Source organism: Protopterus annectens, chromosome 13.part0, assembly GCF_019279795.1.
Source record: "Protopterus annectens isolate FY-2018-M chromosome 13.part0, PAN1.0, whole genome shotgun sequence".
In the NCBI taxonomy this organism is placed as follows: domain Eukaryota; kingdom Metazoa; phylum Chordata; order Ceratodontiformes; family Protopteridae; genus Protopterus; species Protopterus annectens.
In genome coordinates this window covers 975,127,309-975,142,904 of record NC_056747.1, presented here as the reverse complement: position 1 = coordinate 975,142,904, position 15,596 = coordinate 975,127,309, and positions in this window count along the sequence as shown.

The window sequence follows — 15,596 nt, the reverse complement described above, 5'->3', positions numbered from 1 at the left end:
ATATATATATATATATATATATATATATATATGTTTAATGTATGTATAAAAATATATATATATATATATATATATATATATATATACACACACACATGTGTGTGTGTGTTTGTGTGTGTGTTTGTGTGTGTGTATATATATATATATATATATATATATATATATATATATATATATATATATTTATATATATTTATATATATATATAGCTGTACATACATATATACATTTCCTATGCTGGGCGCTGCTTACACCTGCGCAGGTGCATTCGCATATGCTTACTGTGTGTTTCATATGTTTACTGCCACTTATTTGTGCTTAGTTGTGCCTTATTCATTATGACAGTACCACTTTGATTGAAGGGATCTGGTTAATAGTCCCATGCGATACACATGTTCACTTTTACATGTTTTAATGTCGGCTTTACAGCAGAACGACATTCATCCCACAAGGAAAATGATATGTGCTATAGTCAAACTTGAACCGTGAATGCCTGTTCATTAGGCAGATGCTAAAACCACTGCACTATTGGTGTTCTGCTTCATTTATATGTATACCCATGGTTCATAGTTACCCGAACACACACCTCAGCACTTCACTCACACAGCAGGCATCCATTTTCCTGTTGGGAAAACCGCACTACTACACATGTGCCATTCCCTACTACTCTGGACCCGTGCTGCATGTTGACTCACTCAGAGTATATTCAGACCTCCAAAGGCTATAGTCCTAGCACATACGTGTGTTTGATTGCCAGGGTGTTCATGTGGTCATCCGGGTTTAGGCTTGTCCGACTGGGGACCGGGACTGCCTTGTACCCATTTGAAAGTCAGATTTAGCACGTGGACAAGGTAACCCCCACTGTTAGCATCCTGCCACTGGTTAGAGATGCAGGGATTTTGGCCACCTCTGGCCAGCTTGATATGTCAGCACTAGATAATACGGTGTTCCTCTGCTATTTTCCTTCACATTCATTATGAATGTTTTCTTGTTCCCATGTTCATTCTGTAAATATATATATATATATATATATATATATATATATATATATATATATATATATATATATATATATATATATATATATATATATATATATATATATATATATATATATATATATATATATATATATATATATAGTTTCCACCCTTTCAAATGGCCAAGGTGGGGGCATTTTTGGTACAAACGTCAAGATTTTGCAGGCCGACACATACCCACAGCCAGTACAAAGGACAGAACCTCACTTTTATGCCTAAATGACAGCTTATTCTTGTAGCATTTTAGTTGCTTATTCAGTTTCTTATAACATTTAGGTGTTTCAGATACAGAATAACTGCTTTATGCAACTATTACATAAATATAGGAAATATTTTTGTCATTAAATCTCAGGACATCTGCCATTTGACACTAATTGTACAGGACACAACTGCCCAAAGAAGGACTGTCCCTCGCAAAGTGGGACAGGTGGTTATCCTATATGTATAGACATATATATATATATATATATATATATATATATATATATATGTATGTGTGTGTGTGTGTGTGTGTGTGTGTGTGTGTACGCATGCATACACATCTATATGATTTAATTACTTTGATCATACTGTTGACTGACTGTGCTTTCGGCTGTGTTTGTGATAACATCGACGTTAGGTATAACTGCCATGGCTTAGTGGTAAATCACATTGATTGTGATGTGTAGGGTCCTGGTGTCGGGCCTGGCCGACATGGTTTATTGTGTTGCTGGGCAGAACAAGGGCCGTTGGACAAAGGGTGAGTGCAACACTTTTCAGCTACGGTTTTCCGTTTAACCGCCGAGTTACGTCATGCAAAAACCTTCTACATTCTTACTGTGATGCATCACCCCAGTTCACATTTCATTGGTATTATATCATTATACAGCATAAATTTAGCAAGTTATGCTCGTATACGGATTACACGTCATAAATGGTGTGTGCTGCAGTTGAACCGGCAATGTCTGCTTGATAGTCGGATGCTCTTACCACTACACTATTGGTGTTCTGCTTCATTTATATGTATACCCACGCCTCAACCCTTCACTAACACAGCAGGCATCCATTTTCCTGTTGGGAAAACTGCACTACTACACATGTGCCATTCCCTACTGCTTTAGACACGTCCCGTATGTTGGCTCACTCCAAGTACATTCAGAAGTCCCAAGCTTATAGTCCTGGGACATACGTTCATATCATGGTCAGGGTGTTCAATTAGTCTTCCAGTCTGCCCTGTACCTGCTTGAAAGTCAGACTTAGCACGGGGACATAGTTAGTTCCACTTGTAACATCCTACCTGTGCTTGGGGGTGCAGAGGTGTGCTCACCTCTGGCCAACCTGTTATAACAGCACTAAATATTCCGGGCGTTCCGCTGCTGTTTCCCCTCACATTCATTATGCCTGCTATATTGTGACCATGTTCATTCTTCATATATATATATATATATATATATATATATATATATATATATATATATTGGTCTGTACATACACATGCATATACACCTACATGCTTATTTACATTTCCCATACCATTGAATCACCGCCACTTACCGTCGCGCATACACGCTTGCATACCCACTTATGTCTATGGTTGCCACCTTTTCAAATGGACAAAGTGGGACATTTTCAGAACACACATCAGATTTTACAGGCCGACATATACCCCCGGTCAGTACAAAGGATATAACTTGACGTTTTTGCCTAAATGAAAGCTTGTTCTTGTAGCACTTTAGTTGCTTATTCTGTTTCTTGTAACATTTAGGTATTTTACATACAGAAATAATTATTTTATGCAACTGTTACATGAAATATGGGACATAATTATTTCCTACAATCTCAGGACATTTTCCATTTTAATAATTTTGGTCAGGACACAACTGCCCAAAAAGGGACTGTCCCTCACAAAGTGGGATAGGTGGTAACCCTACTTACATCTGCTTTAAAGTGCCTTAATCACCCTATATCTGACTTGCATGGCTTGGACCTGGGAACAGGAACGCCATAGTCACTGGTTTTACCACTAAACCATCCGTGATACATTCTCTATGGATCGTAATTAGGATATATGACTTTACTACAGCCATTTCACAGTACTGGCAACAAATGTGACAGTCGGGTGGTGTACATATGTATAGTACATGTTACTATTCATATGTTTCTGAGATGCATATGTCTACATTTGCAAGTATACATATTTATGAATTGGTCACATACTTGACAACTACTTATATGCATGTATGTGTGATGTGTAGCTATGCGAATGTGAAAGGTATATATTCCCGATAATGCACGTGGGGAGACGTGCATCACGGTCAGGTGTTTAATCCCGGGTCGTAGGTTCTGCAGAACCAGCTGAAGGCTGAGCAGGGTTTTGGACAACTACTGCTCATACAACTTGTGTCCAGTTCTCTACGGGACTGGACATCATGTCGTGACACTAAGTCTAATCTTTAGAACAGATACTTATCCCATCAGGGATATCCAAAAATTTTGGGGACCAATAACCTCGATTCTTTTGGATTTACAAAAATGAGGTAGGGTTATACATGCAAAGGATAAATAGTTTGCAATCCTGAGACTGCCTAGGGTGAGACTGCCTATTAGATATGAGTAGGGGTCACTATGTGCAGATATGGCTATGCCAACTAGCAACCTGAGTATGGGTGGTTTTGGTGGACATTCAGGAAGGGGGGGTGTGCTGTGGAGGGGATGATGGGTATTCAATTATGTATTCTGGTGTGTTGGGGTTGGATGGCTCAGTTCAGGCCAGACCATTATGTGGGTGTGAGCTGGTAATGTTTCTGTACATGTGTATCGCACATTTTAATGTTCATATGTTTGTGGGATTGTGTTCTACAGTATGGCCTGTCAGGTTGTATTGCGGATGTGAATGTTTGTTCTTTGGTTTTCTTTCTGAGTCACCCACTGCTCCCTCATACACCTCCAGTTCACCTATTGTGCATCCGACCCAGTCTCCCCTTGGCGAATTATTATATTACCCGTCACCCCCCACCCCCATATTCCACACAAACCATCCATTCCTTCTCTGGTTGATGGCCCATGGCACAGTCAACAGAACACATTGTGTACACTACATATCTCTGGTACCAATATAGTTGTGAGGACTACTCTAGCATTTTTGATCTTCTACATGCTGCACTTCACACACATAGGTACACGCAAATACTTATCTTTCATGACATGGTAGGTAGACCCTGGTAATACCCGTTCATCTTTGGGCTGTCTAGACAAGGACGACTTGGACCATGAATGGGCAGATATTGAGCGAATGCTGTGACCATTGGTAGGGTTGCCACCTTTTCATATCACCAGAATGCGACATTTTCGGGACACGCACACACATCAGATTTTACAGGCCAACACATACCCACGGTCAGTACAACGGATAGTACTTTTGCATTATACCTAAATGAAAGCTTATTGTTGTAGCAGTTTAGTTGCTTTTAGGTATTTTACATAAAGAAATACGTATTGTATGGAACTATTACATAAAATATGGGACATAATTATGTCCTACAATCGCAGGACATTTAACATTTATAATGGTTTTGGTAAGGACACAACTGCCCAGAGAGGAACTGTCCCTCACAAAGTGGGACAGGTGGTAACCCTAACCATTGGGCTAGGCTTAGCAAATGGCAGCAGCGCACTAGCACACTGTGTTTTGCTTCCACTTGGTATAACAATCAACACTACAATGGAATACAGGCATGGGGTTTTAATGTCATTTGTTCGTGGGACGGGGACTCAGTATTCAGCTACGTGCCTTTCTGTTTACTTTTTATTTTGGTGTTTGCAAAACTGTCTTGTATGCTTTGCATACATCTGAGTATCCACGGACACTGACAGGTGTGATTATTATTAGAGGCAGGCTGTACTAGTCAGCATTTTAGGTTGTTCATCTGCAGCCGACATGTTCACGCCTCCGTGCAACACTTAGACACACCCCCTGCACTCGCACACATTTCCTATGAACGTGGACATTGCAGCAGCGCGCGTTCATTAATATGCATGTGGTTCTGCTGCGCCATCTCTACGCCGCACGGTCGGTGCAAGGCTAACGCCGTCCTTGCGCTGAGCTTCATGAATCCTGGGGTTAAACTAATCACAGTGTTTAAGTTGGCTGAGCCATTTGCTCTTGACAACGCAGGGATTTATTTAGTGGTGGTGGCATGTTTGCAGTGTCAGAAAAAAGGCCACTTTTATAAAGAAATCTATATATTTGTTTTTATTTTTGATCTAGTGCCAGCTCAATAGATGTATGTCTTGGACATATATTTTATTCCCTACCACGAAGAGCAATGTATATGAATTTAACTTCTATAGAAGTGCCATTCTCAAGACAGTTCTGTCCTAAATATGTCTTTCCCACCTTAAAAAAAGGCCAGAACCTGAGAGGATTTAAGCAGATTTTTTTATACCATTATTGAATTATCACTTGTGACAAAGGCAAATTTATATTTATATAAAAGTAATCAAACTGTATTAACAAGTTCACATTTACAAACATTATGCTTCATATATATTGCTATATATAATATAACCTCAGTAACATTACATTCATTATTTTATTCCTGCTTTTTTAAACAAGAATCATCTTTATTAAACCATCATTTATGTCATAGGCAATCACACATTTATATAAATGAAAACAAACCACACCAACACAATGCTAGTTGCAAGCATGTTACATCATAAACCATACTGACACACTCCCGGTTGCAAACATTAACACTTATAATCTATCCAATCATTTTCAGTCAAATATTACATAGCTCATTTAAGTCTTGCCTTCTTTTAAACCTCATCCCTCTTCTGTCTGTATTGTTCCCACAATTGCCATTTTTTTCCTATGTAGTTTGCTCCTACCCTTTTCTAAAGATCTCAATTCCAATTGTTTTATCTCTGTTACTATGTTCACTATTTCTAGTATAGTTCGTTTAGATTTTGATTTCCATTTCATTTTTATTTATTTATTTGTTTGTCATTTGTTAACTGGGTTGGTCCAGCTGAGCCAAAGGCCTGTTTTCAGTGGAGACATGAGGAGAAAAGCACCAAAAAATAATACAAGACATTAACATGTATAAATTCAAAAATGCAAGAAAGTTACATAGTTATATCATATATTCATAAAGTAGGAAAACTTACATAGTTATGTTGCAACTTATTTACAATGACAGAATTTGAATAAAAGGTATATACAAAGATAAAATAAAAAATAAATAAAAATGCTGAGTGAAACATTGTATGAGAGTGTAGAGAAAGAGAGTAAAAAAAAGAAAGAAAAAACAGACTCAGGTTCATGCTAGTAGGTCATAATATTACAGTAAACAGATCTAGATTGATAGTGAAAAGCATGTTAGTGTTGTGATTAAGAGGGAGTATAGGTAGTAGAAGGCTGCAAGATTTGGAGTAGAGAGGGGTATAGAGAGGAGGGATGGGATTAAGTAGAAAGCTGAGAGATTTTGAGTAGAGGGGGATATGGGGGGGTGAGATTAAGTAGGGTCCTGGCATTGGCAGGAGCTAGAATTAAGAAGGTAATTTTTGAGTTCTGCTTTGAAGTGGGTGGTACAATTGATGTTATGAATATTTGGTAGGAGATTGTTCCAGGCTTGGGTTACTGTGCTTTTATATAGAAGTTTACCAATGTTTTTGTTGGCTTTATAAATATTAATGAGGTATTATTGATCAGAGATGCGTATAGTTCGAGAGGGGGTGTAGTTGGGATATGAGAGAGGAGAGAGATGGACAGGATAAGGGTTTCCTTAGTAGGGTGTGGGTGAACTGTAGTTGGGAAAGAAGAAGAAGTTGAGGGAATTCAAGCCATTGCAGTTGTTTTAAAGGGTCTATATTATATTGTCGAAATGGCATTACAGCGAATGCTGTTTTGATGACAAATATAGAGCAAAATCCCAAAACAGCAAAAGCCCATGTCAGTGATTTCTTTCCTAGGGAAAAAAATCGCTTGGCCTGAGCCATGACATTGCCCTTTACCCCACTGTAGTACAATCTCGAAGTTGGTATATTTAGTTAGGAGGGTGGGGGGGCACAGCCCCCCACATTCGCGGTTGTGGTGGGGAAGCCCCCCACTTTCAAATGTTTTTACTGATGTGTTGTGTCTTGTTGGTCTACTGATTTTTTTCCCTAGGAAAAATATCGGTGACCTGGGGTTTCACTGTTTTGGGATTTCGCTCTATATTTGTCATCAAAATGGCATTTGTTGTAATGCCGTTTCGACAATATAATATAGACCCATTTTAAAGTGAGGCAGTGATGGGATTTGTATGGTTGATTGCTGGCAAATCGAGCTATGTTGTTGTAGGTTTGTTTAAGTTTGGTTGTTAAGGATGATTTAGAGATACAAGTATTGGAGAGGCGTACAAAAGACAGATAGGAGGAACCCAGAGAGGGTTTGGAGTTAGAGGCTAGGAATGTTATGTTTCTATAGAGTAGACCCATTTTTTGATTTGTCTTTTTAATACAATATTGCATATAGAGGTCAAACTTTAATTAGTCATTAATTATAATACCCAGAAGTTTAATGTGAGCCTCAGCTTTGATAAGGTATTGTCATGTGATGAGATGGTAAAGGTGGTTTTATGGTGGGAGAGGGATTTAGGGAGGAAAAGGAGGAGTTTGTTTTTGGGGGGGGGGTTAAGGATGACCTGGTTGTCAGTTAGCCATTGTTCAACCTTCTGAAATGTGCTTTGAGTGATAGAGTGAAGGAGACAGATGTCATCAGAGCAGGAGATATGGGTGGAGTCGACTGCATATTGTATCAGGGAGGAGGTGGTGCAGGAAGAGTGGAGGTTGTTCGTGAAGATGTTGAAGAGAAGAGGTCCCAGAATGGAGCTGTGTGGGACACCAGTCTGGATGAGTAAGAAAGGAGAGCAGGTGGAAAGCCACCTTACTGACTGAAGTTTTTAAAAACAGTCTCTTGCTTAAGAGACCACTTTGTTATGGCCCACAGAAAAAGTTTAGCTGTAAGCCAAATAGAAAGGGTATGTTTCCATATAGAGCTTGCCAAGCTTGCAACTCAATGTCCTGCACTAATGTGTTTGTACATCCTACTACACAGAGAACTGCTATTGTTAATTTCTGTGCTGACTGTAGGATTTATAATATGGTTTATGTAGCTACTTGCAGATCATGTGAAGCATTTTATGTTGATCTAAGCAACAGATTTGTAAAAGATCATGTACCGCAGTACCTTAGGGACATTAAATGTAAGAATACTTTAAATGCTTTATATAAGCATTTTCAAGACAATGAAGGCCATTCTTTCAGCTTTATTGTATTGGAAACTGTTACTACTAACTTAAGAGGTGGTGATCTTATTAACTAAACCAAAGTAGTTGAACCAAAGTGAACAGTTGATCTGCAGGCAGATAAACACCCTGATTTAAATGGTTTTATTTCTTAAAAACCAGCTTTGAAAGCCAGGTCATTACATCACTGACTTTTAACATTGTATTCTCTGTAATTGGCTGATACATGTTTAAATATCCTCTGTTACTTCCTTTTCATTAGATCTGAAGAAGCATGTAAGTGTGAAAACGCATATCTGTTTTTACTAGCTCTTTATGTTTTTTTTTGTTTTGTTTTTTTTTAAGCGTATGATATTAGCCATGGTGGTTGGACTATTCCTTTTTAATTATCAGTAAGAAACCAACCAGTCCTGAGTAGGGTGCCTCTTCAGACCAAAATCACGAAATAGATAAACAACAAAAGAGGTATATAATTCTTTGTATTAAACTACGTTGGATTAAGCTGTGGCGAGCCTCTTTTGCTGTTTTCCTGTTCCTTTTTAAGTTGATACTTTTTGTGGTTCTGGACCAACCTTTGGTTCCCTGCATCTCTCTTTTATACATACTTAATAGGATCATGTTTCTTTAGACTTCTAGTATTCCTTCTTGAACAGTTCTGGTTGCTCAGATCTGCTAATACTAGTAAAGACACAAGAGAAGTATATTCTTTATGTAAGGCAATGTTTTACATTAATGTAGTACATCTCAATACCCCTACGTTTTCTCAGCTTGTTTCTGACTGTCAGAACTAGACTTTTTGCCTTAAAGAAATGCCTTTGGTACGCTCTGTAAAATTAACAATTTTCTTTTTGAATGCTAAGCACCTATACATTTGGGAATAAACTGAGTTCTCTTTCTGTCACCTTATTTTTTATCTGTTGGTTTCCTCCTACCATCGTTTTTACCTTACCTTGACTCTCAGGGATAAGTAGGATGGCAATAACAGTAAGTTACTTTGAATTTTATTTTATTTTTATTTCAGTTAGTAATTGAGATGGTGAAATATTGTGATTCTGCACTGTAGTATTCCTGCATTCTAAAACTGCAAAATGATATCCCCATGACTATTGCTAATATTCTGTTTCATCAGGTACTACTTTACCTTCACATATTCATTTAATTGTAAGTGTCTCCTGAACTCCCCACTCATGTTCTAATCTCATAATTTCAGTACTCTTTACCTATGGACTATAGTCAGATATGAAGATGGATCCACTTTTCTGCTTTAATTTTTCAAATTACTAAAATACCACACTTCACAATATTGAGACCACAGTGTCGAAAGCATAATATTCCAAATGTTCATGTTCCTGTTGTGCTCAATACCAAAATCACAGATTAAATTACATTTCTAAGGTTTGAATAGAGTACTGTGCCTTTAAGGATCCGTACATTGTCCTTAAAAAGAGAATGGCCACGGTTATGTTTCACCCACAGGGAACTATCAGAGAAATGTATAACACTACTAAATCTCAAAAAAGTAATTAAGTTGTGATTATAGAAGGATATTATTTGGAACATATAATTTGGTAAAGTATACTTTGTGTAGCAAGTTAAAACATAGAGCTGCAGTTCTCATGCAGATGTGGAAGTGCTGTGGGTGTTTACCCCTTTCCTCAATGTAGTGCGATCTCAGAGATGCTATATTTAATTTGCAGAGGGTGTGGGGGGAGCAGGGAAGTGCAGCTTCCCTGCAAAAATGTAGAAAAAAGAAGTTATGTTCCCCGACTGTTGGGTGATGGGCTTGATCAAGGCAGGCTTTATTACTGTGCACCCAGTGAGGTATGGACATTTAGCATATCCCTTTGTGTAACAGATGTGAAGTGTTAGGTGAGTTTTTTAAGTTATTACACTTTGTTTTCTGTTCTAAAATACAGAATGTGCACATACTATTTATGTTTGTGGGTTGGCTATCGCACAGCTTTACTTTCTTCGGTGTATATGCAAGGTGTAAGGGAGTGACTTAACCTCAGCTTAGGAAATGTTGATGTTTTGAGGATTCGATGTTTTGCTAGTCTAACATATTCACTTTCGGTATTGTAATAGTTTGTGTTTACAGTCTCGATATTGTGAAGTTCGGTATTTTAGTAATTCGAAAAATGAAAGTAGATACATGAAGACACATGGTTTATATTTTTTAAACACCTTTATTGAATTACCACTTGTGATATAGTTAACCTTACCATTTAAAAATAATCAAACCATATCAACAATTTCACATTTACAAATGTCATGCATCATGCATCACATATATTGTTATATATCCTATAATCTAAGCAACATTACAAACATTATTAAATTCCTGCCTTCTCTTAAAGCTCATTCCTCCAAAACATTTTCTGCATGTATTGTTCTCACAATTTCCATTTTTTTATAAATAATTTACTTCTACCTTTTTCTAAAGATCCCGATTCCTGTTTTTTTTTATCTCTAATAGAATATTCACTAATTTAACTGTAGTTGGTTTAGATTTTGATTTCCGTTATCTACTAATTGCTTTTTTTGGTCAGCCACCATAATTAAACTTAAAAAGGCCTTACTGTGTTTTGGCAATTCGGATCCTGTATTCGTGGACAAAAATAATTTCCTTAGTTACACTCCTTTGCTAGTCCAGTGCTCCTGATATAGTACTCTGTAAGGAATTCTTAAAGTCTGCCAACTCATTACACTCCCAGAACATATCTTCCCAGTTACCTCTTTCTTCACACCACACCTCCAACACTTGCCATCTACCTGAGGAAATTTTTTTTGGAGTTTGCTTGGGTTATAAAAAATTCTAAACCTTCTAGCTTTTGTTGCATATTAGAGAGCCATATGTATGTCCTCCCATTGTTTCTCTGTGAATTACATATCTAAACTCTCTTCACAATCTTTTCTGACCTCTTCTGATTGATTCCTATAATTATGATGCAATATTTTGTATGCCCTACCAATTATCCCTTTTTTAACAGCAGCTTCTCTTCTAGATTCAACTAAAAATTCAACAAGTGCAGGTCTTTCATTTAGGATTCCCCTATCGGTTTCTCTTTGTCTATACTCTAATATACATTCCTGATAGAGAAGGCAATCGCTTGCCTGCAGTCCAAATGCTTTCTTGGCCTATTCCCATTCTATTACATTTCTTTCTCTAAGTATTTGTTCCAATACCTTGGTTCCTTTGTCATCTTTCTTCAGTAAATTCCAGCCCCTCCTGTCTATTCTTTTTCACACTGAGCTAATCGAAGGAAGGACATGGATCTATAATATATAACATTAAGTATCCTGTTTTTTTGCATATTTTTTTGAGTTATTTATAGCACTTTATGTACTGTATATTTTTCTAGCTAGTTTCACTGTGTGTGAGGTATTAACTGGAAACTGTCCACTTTTATTAAGAATCTATTGGGTTGTTTGAGTCTGATAACTTGTTTGCAGTTAAAAGCTTTCTCTAGAGGCTCATTTAGCTGTTTAAGACTTTCATTTAAAGGCTCACTGCTGCTTTTCTGCTGTGAGAAACATTTCTGCAGCTTGTTTCTAAGTAGTGTGGATATTTGTAGCATTGTCCATATTCAGGCTTGTGTTTGGGCCTAGTGTTTGTGGAGGCTGTGTGTCTGAGCACATATTCAGGGACATCTTGGTTTAGCCAAAGCAATCAGGCATTTCAGTGCGAGAGAATTGTTTAAGGTCATTGGCTGACTGAGGTCACTTGGACTACAGCTTAGACTAAGCACCTCATTGGTTCTTTTGAGCTTTTTTTTTTCTTAAACGTTGTCTCAGGTTTCAACTTTCTGTTACCTAAGAAGTTAAGTTGGGAGTGTTTCTGCCATTTCACACTGAGCTAATTGAAGGAAGGACACTGAGCAAACTCAGATCTATAATATATAACATTAAGCTATGAAGTTAAGTTGTGTTTCTGCCATTTCACACTGAGCTAATTGAAGGAAGGACACTGAGCAAACTCAGATCTATAATATATAACATTAAGTATCCTGTTTTTTTGCTTATTTTTTCGAGTTATTTATAGCACTTTGTGTACTGTATATTTTTCTAGCTAGTTTCACTGTGTGTGAGGTATTAACTGGAAATTGTTCACTTTTATTAAGCATCTGTTGGGTTGTTTGAGTCTGATAACTTGTTTGCAGTTAAAAGCTTTCTTTAGAAGCTCCTTTAGCTGTTTAAAACTTTCATTTAAAGGCTCACTGCTGCTTTTCTGCTGTGAGAAACATTTCTGCAGTTTGTTTCTAAGTAGTGTTGGATATTTGTAGCATTGTCCATATTCAGGCTTGTGTTTGGGCCTAGTGTTTGTGGAGGCTATGTGTCTGACCACATATTCAGGGACATCCTGGTTTAGCCAAAGCCATCAGGCATTTCAGTGCGAGAGAATTGCTTAAGGTCATTGACTGACTGAGGTCACTTGGACTACAGCTTAGACTAAACACCTCATTGGTTCTTTTGCGCTTTTATTTTAAAAGTTGTCTCAGGTTTCAACTTTTTGTTACCTAAGAAGTTAAGTTGTGAGTGTTTCTGCCATTTCACACTGAGCTAATCGAAGGAAGGACACTTAGCAAATTCAGATCTATAATATATAACATTAAGTATCCTGTTTTTTTGCTTATTTTTTCAAGTTATTTATAGCACTTTGTGTACTGTATATATTTTCTAGCTAGTTTCACTGTGTGTGAGGTTTTAACTGGAAATTGTCCACTTTTATTAAGCATCTGTTGGGTTGTTTGATTCTGATAACTTAGTTGCAGTTAAAAGCTTTCTCTAGAGGCTCCTTTAGCTTTTTAAAACTTTCATTTAAAGGCTCACTGCTGATTTTCTGCTGTGAGAAACATTTTTGCAGTTTGTTTCTAAGTAATGTGGATATTTGTAGCATTGTCCATATTCAGGCTTGTGTTTGGGCCTTGTGTTTGTGGAGGCTGTGTGTCTGAGCATATATTCAGGGACATCTTGGTTTAGCCAAAGCCATCAGGCATTTCAGTGAGAGAGAATTGTTTAAGGTCATTGACTGACTGAGGTCACTTGGACTACAGATTAGACTAAGCACCTCAATGGTTCTTTTGAGCTTTTTTTAATTAACAGTTGTCTCAGGTTTCAACTTTCTGTTACCTAAGAAGTTAAGTTGTGAGTGTTTCTGCCATTTCACACTGAGCTAATCGAAGGAAGGACATTGAGCAAACTTGGATCTATAATATATAACATTAAGTATCCTGTTCTTTTTTTTGCTTATTTTTTTGAGTTATTTATAGCACTTTGTGTACTGTATATTTTTCTAGTTAGTTTCACTGTCTGTGAGGTATTAACTGGAAATTGTCCACTTTTATTAAGCATCTGTTGGGTTGTTTGATTCTGATAACTTAGTTGCAGTTAAAAGCTTTCTCTAGAGGCTCCTTTAGCTGTTTAAAACTTTCATTTAAAGGCTCACTGCTGCTTTTCTGCTGTGAGAAACATTTCTGCAGTTTGTTTCTAAGTAGTGTGGATATTTGTAGCATTGTCCATATTCAGGTTTGTGTTTGGACCTAGTGCTTGTGGAGGCTGTGTGTCTGAGCACATATTCAGGGACATCTTGGTTTAGCCAAAGCCATCAGACATTTCAGTGAAAAAGAATTGTTTAAGGTCATTGACTGACTGAGGTCACCTGGACTACAGCTTAGACTAAGCACCTCATTGGTTCCTTTGAGCTTTTTTTTCCTTAAAAGTTGTCTCAGGTTTCAACTTTCTGTTACCTAAGAAGTTAAGTTGTGAGTGTTTCTGCTATTTCACACTGAGCTAATCGAAGGAAGGACACTGAGCAAACTCAAATCTATAATATATAACATTACGTATCCTGTTTTTTTGCTTATTTGTTTGAGTTATTTATAGCACTTTGTGTATTGTATATTTTTCTAGCTAGTTTTGCTGTGTGAGGTCTTAACTGGAAATTGTCCACTTTTATTAAGCATCTGTTGGGTTATTTGATTCTGATAACTTGTTTGCAGTAAAAGCTTTCTCTAGAGGCTCCTTTAGCTGTTTAAAACTTTCATTTGAAGGCTCACTGTTGCTTTTTTGCTGTGAGAAACATTTCTGCAGTTTGTTTCCCACCAGTTGCCTGCCCCTACTTTAAATTTGATCTGGGACCCTCCTCCCAGTCTAGTGTCATTACCTCATTCTACCTAATACAGGGAGAACATTTGAGAAGGCCAATCAGCTTAGTTTCTGCTCCTCCTTTCTCTCCTTCCACTTAAAAAAAATTTCTAAGCTTGCTTCCTGCCTTTCCTGTGGGCAGTCTAGTCTGGATACAGATTTGCTGTGTCCAGGACTATTTGTGGGCTTCTAAGCACCCAAGCCTTTCTGTGTTGGAGGGAAGCCTTCTAGCTTAATTTTGTTTCTTAGAACTAGCCAGTGTTTTTCTTTCAGCACTCAAGTCTGTTTCTTTGAGCTCAGCACTTGTTCAGAACTTATTGTAAGCACTAAATAAGCTACAGATTACTACAGCACTCAACTTTCCTCCCTGTCTAGAGGAAAACAGTTTCTAGTACTTAAAAAATAAGCACCTATCCAGGCATGTCTAAGGGTCAGCTCCCGGTGTTTTCTCCTGTCTGCCTGATGAATCTGGGCATCTTGGGTCAATGCAGTAATTGTCTCATGTACACAGACAACCCTCTTCTCCTACCACCCAACACTACAACCTGTGAGAGATGCACTTATATAGCCAAACTGGAAGCAAAGCTCTCTTCACCTAAGACTGGACTAGACAGTCAAGAGAAGAAGGTAAACACTTGTACCACATCACACTCAGCACATAGTCCCTCAAAACCTACACCACCAAAACACACACATAGAAATACAAACACACACCTACATTCACAGAGGCTCTCAGTAAAAACCTGCCCAAGCAACAGGGACCTCCAAAGCAGAAACACAAGCAACTTCCACCCCCCAACACAACCCAAATGACACATAGCCCACAAACTCATTGTGCCACTCAACCACAGCCCATCAGGCATAACAACATACCCAACACTCTAGTCACAGGTGACTCTATAGTCAGGCACACTGATGTTCCACTCACCAGGCTAAACAAGGAGAAAGTTACTGTCAGCTGCCTGTCGGGTGCCAGGATCCGCCACATAATGCATGCACTCAGGTCACTCCACAGCAAGTACAAATATGACTCTGTCATTGTCCATGTTGGTGTCAGTGACCTGAGACATACCTCTCTGGACTACATGAAAAGGGACATGGAGGAGCTGTCCGATTTTGTAGCCCAGGCAGGTATGACCCT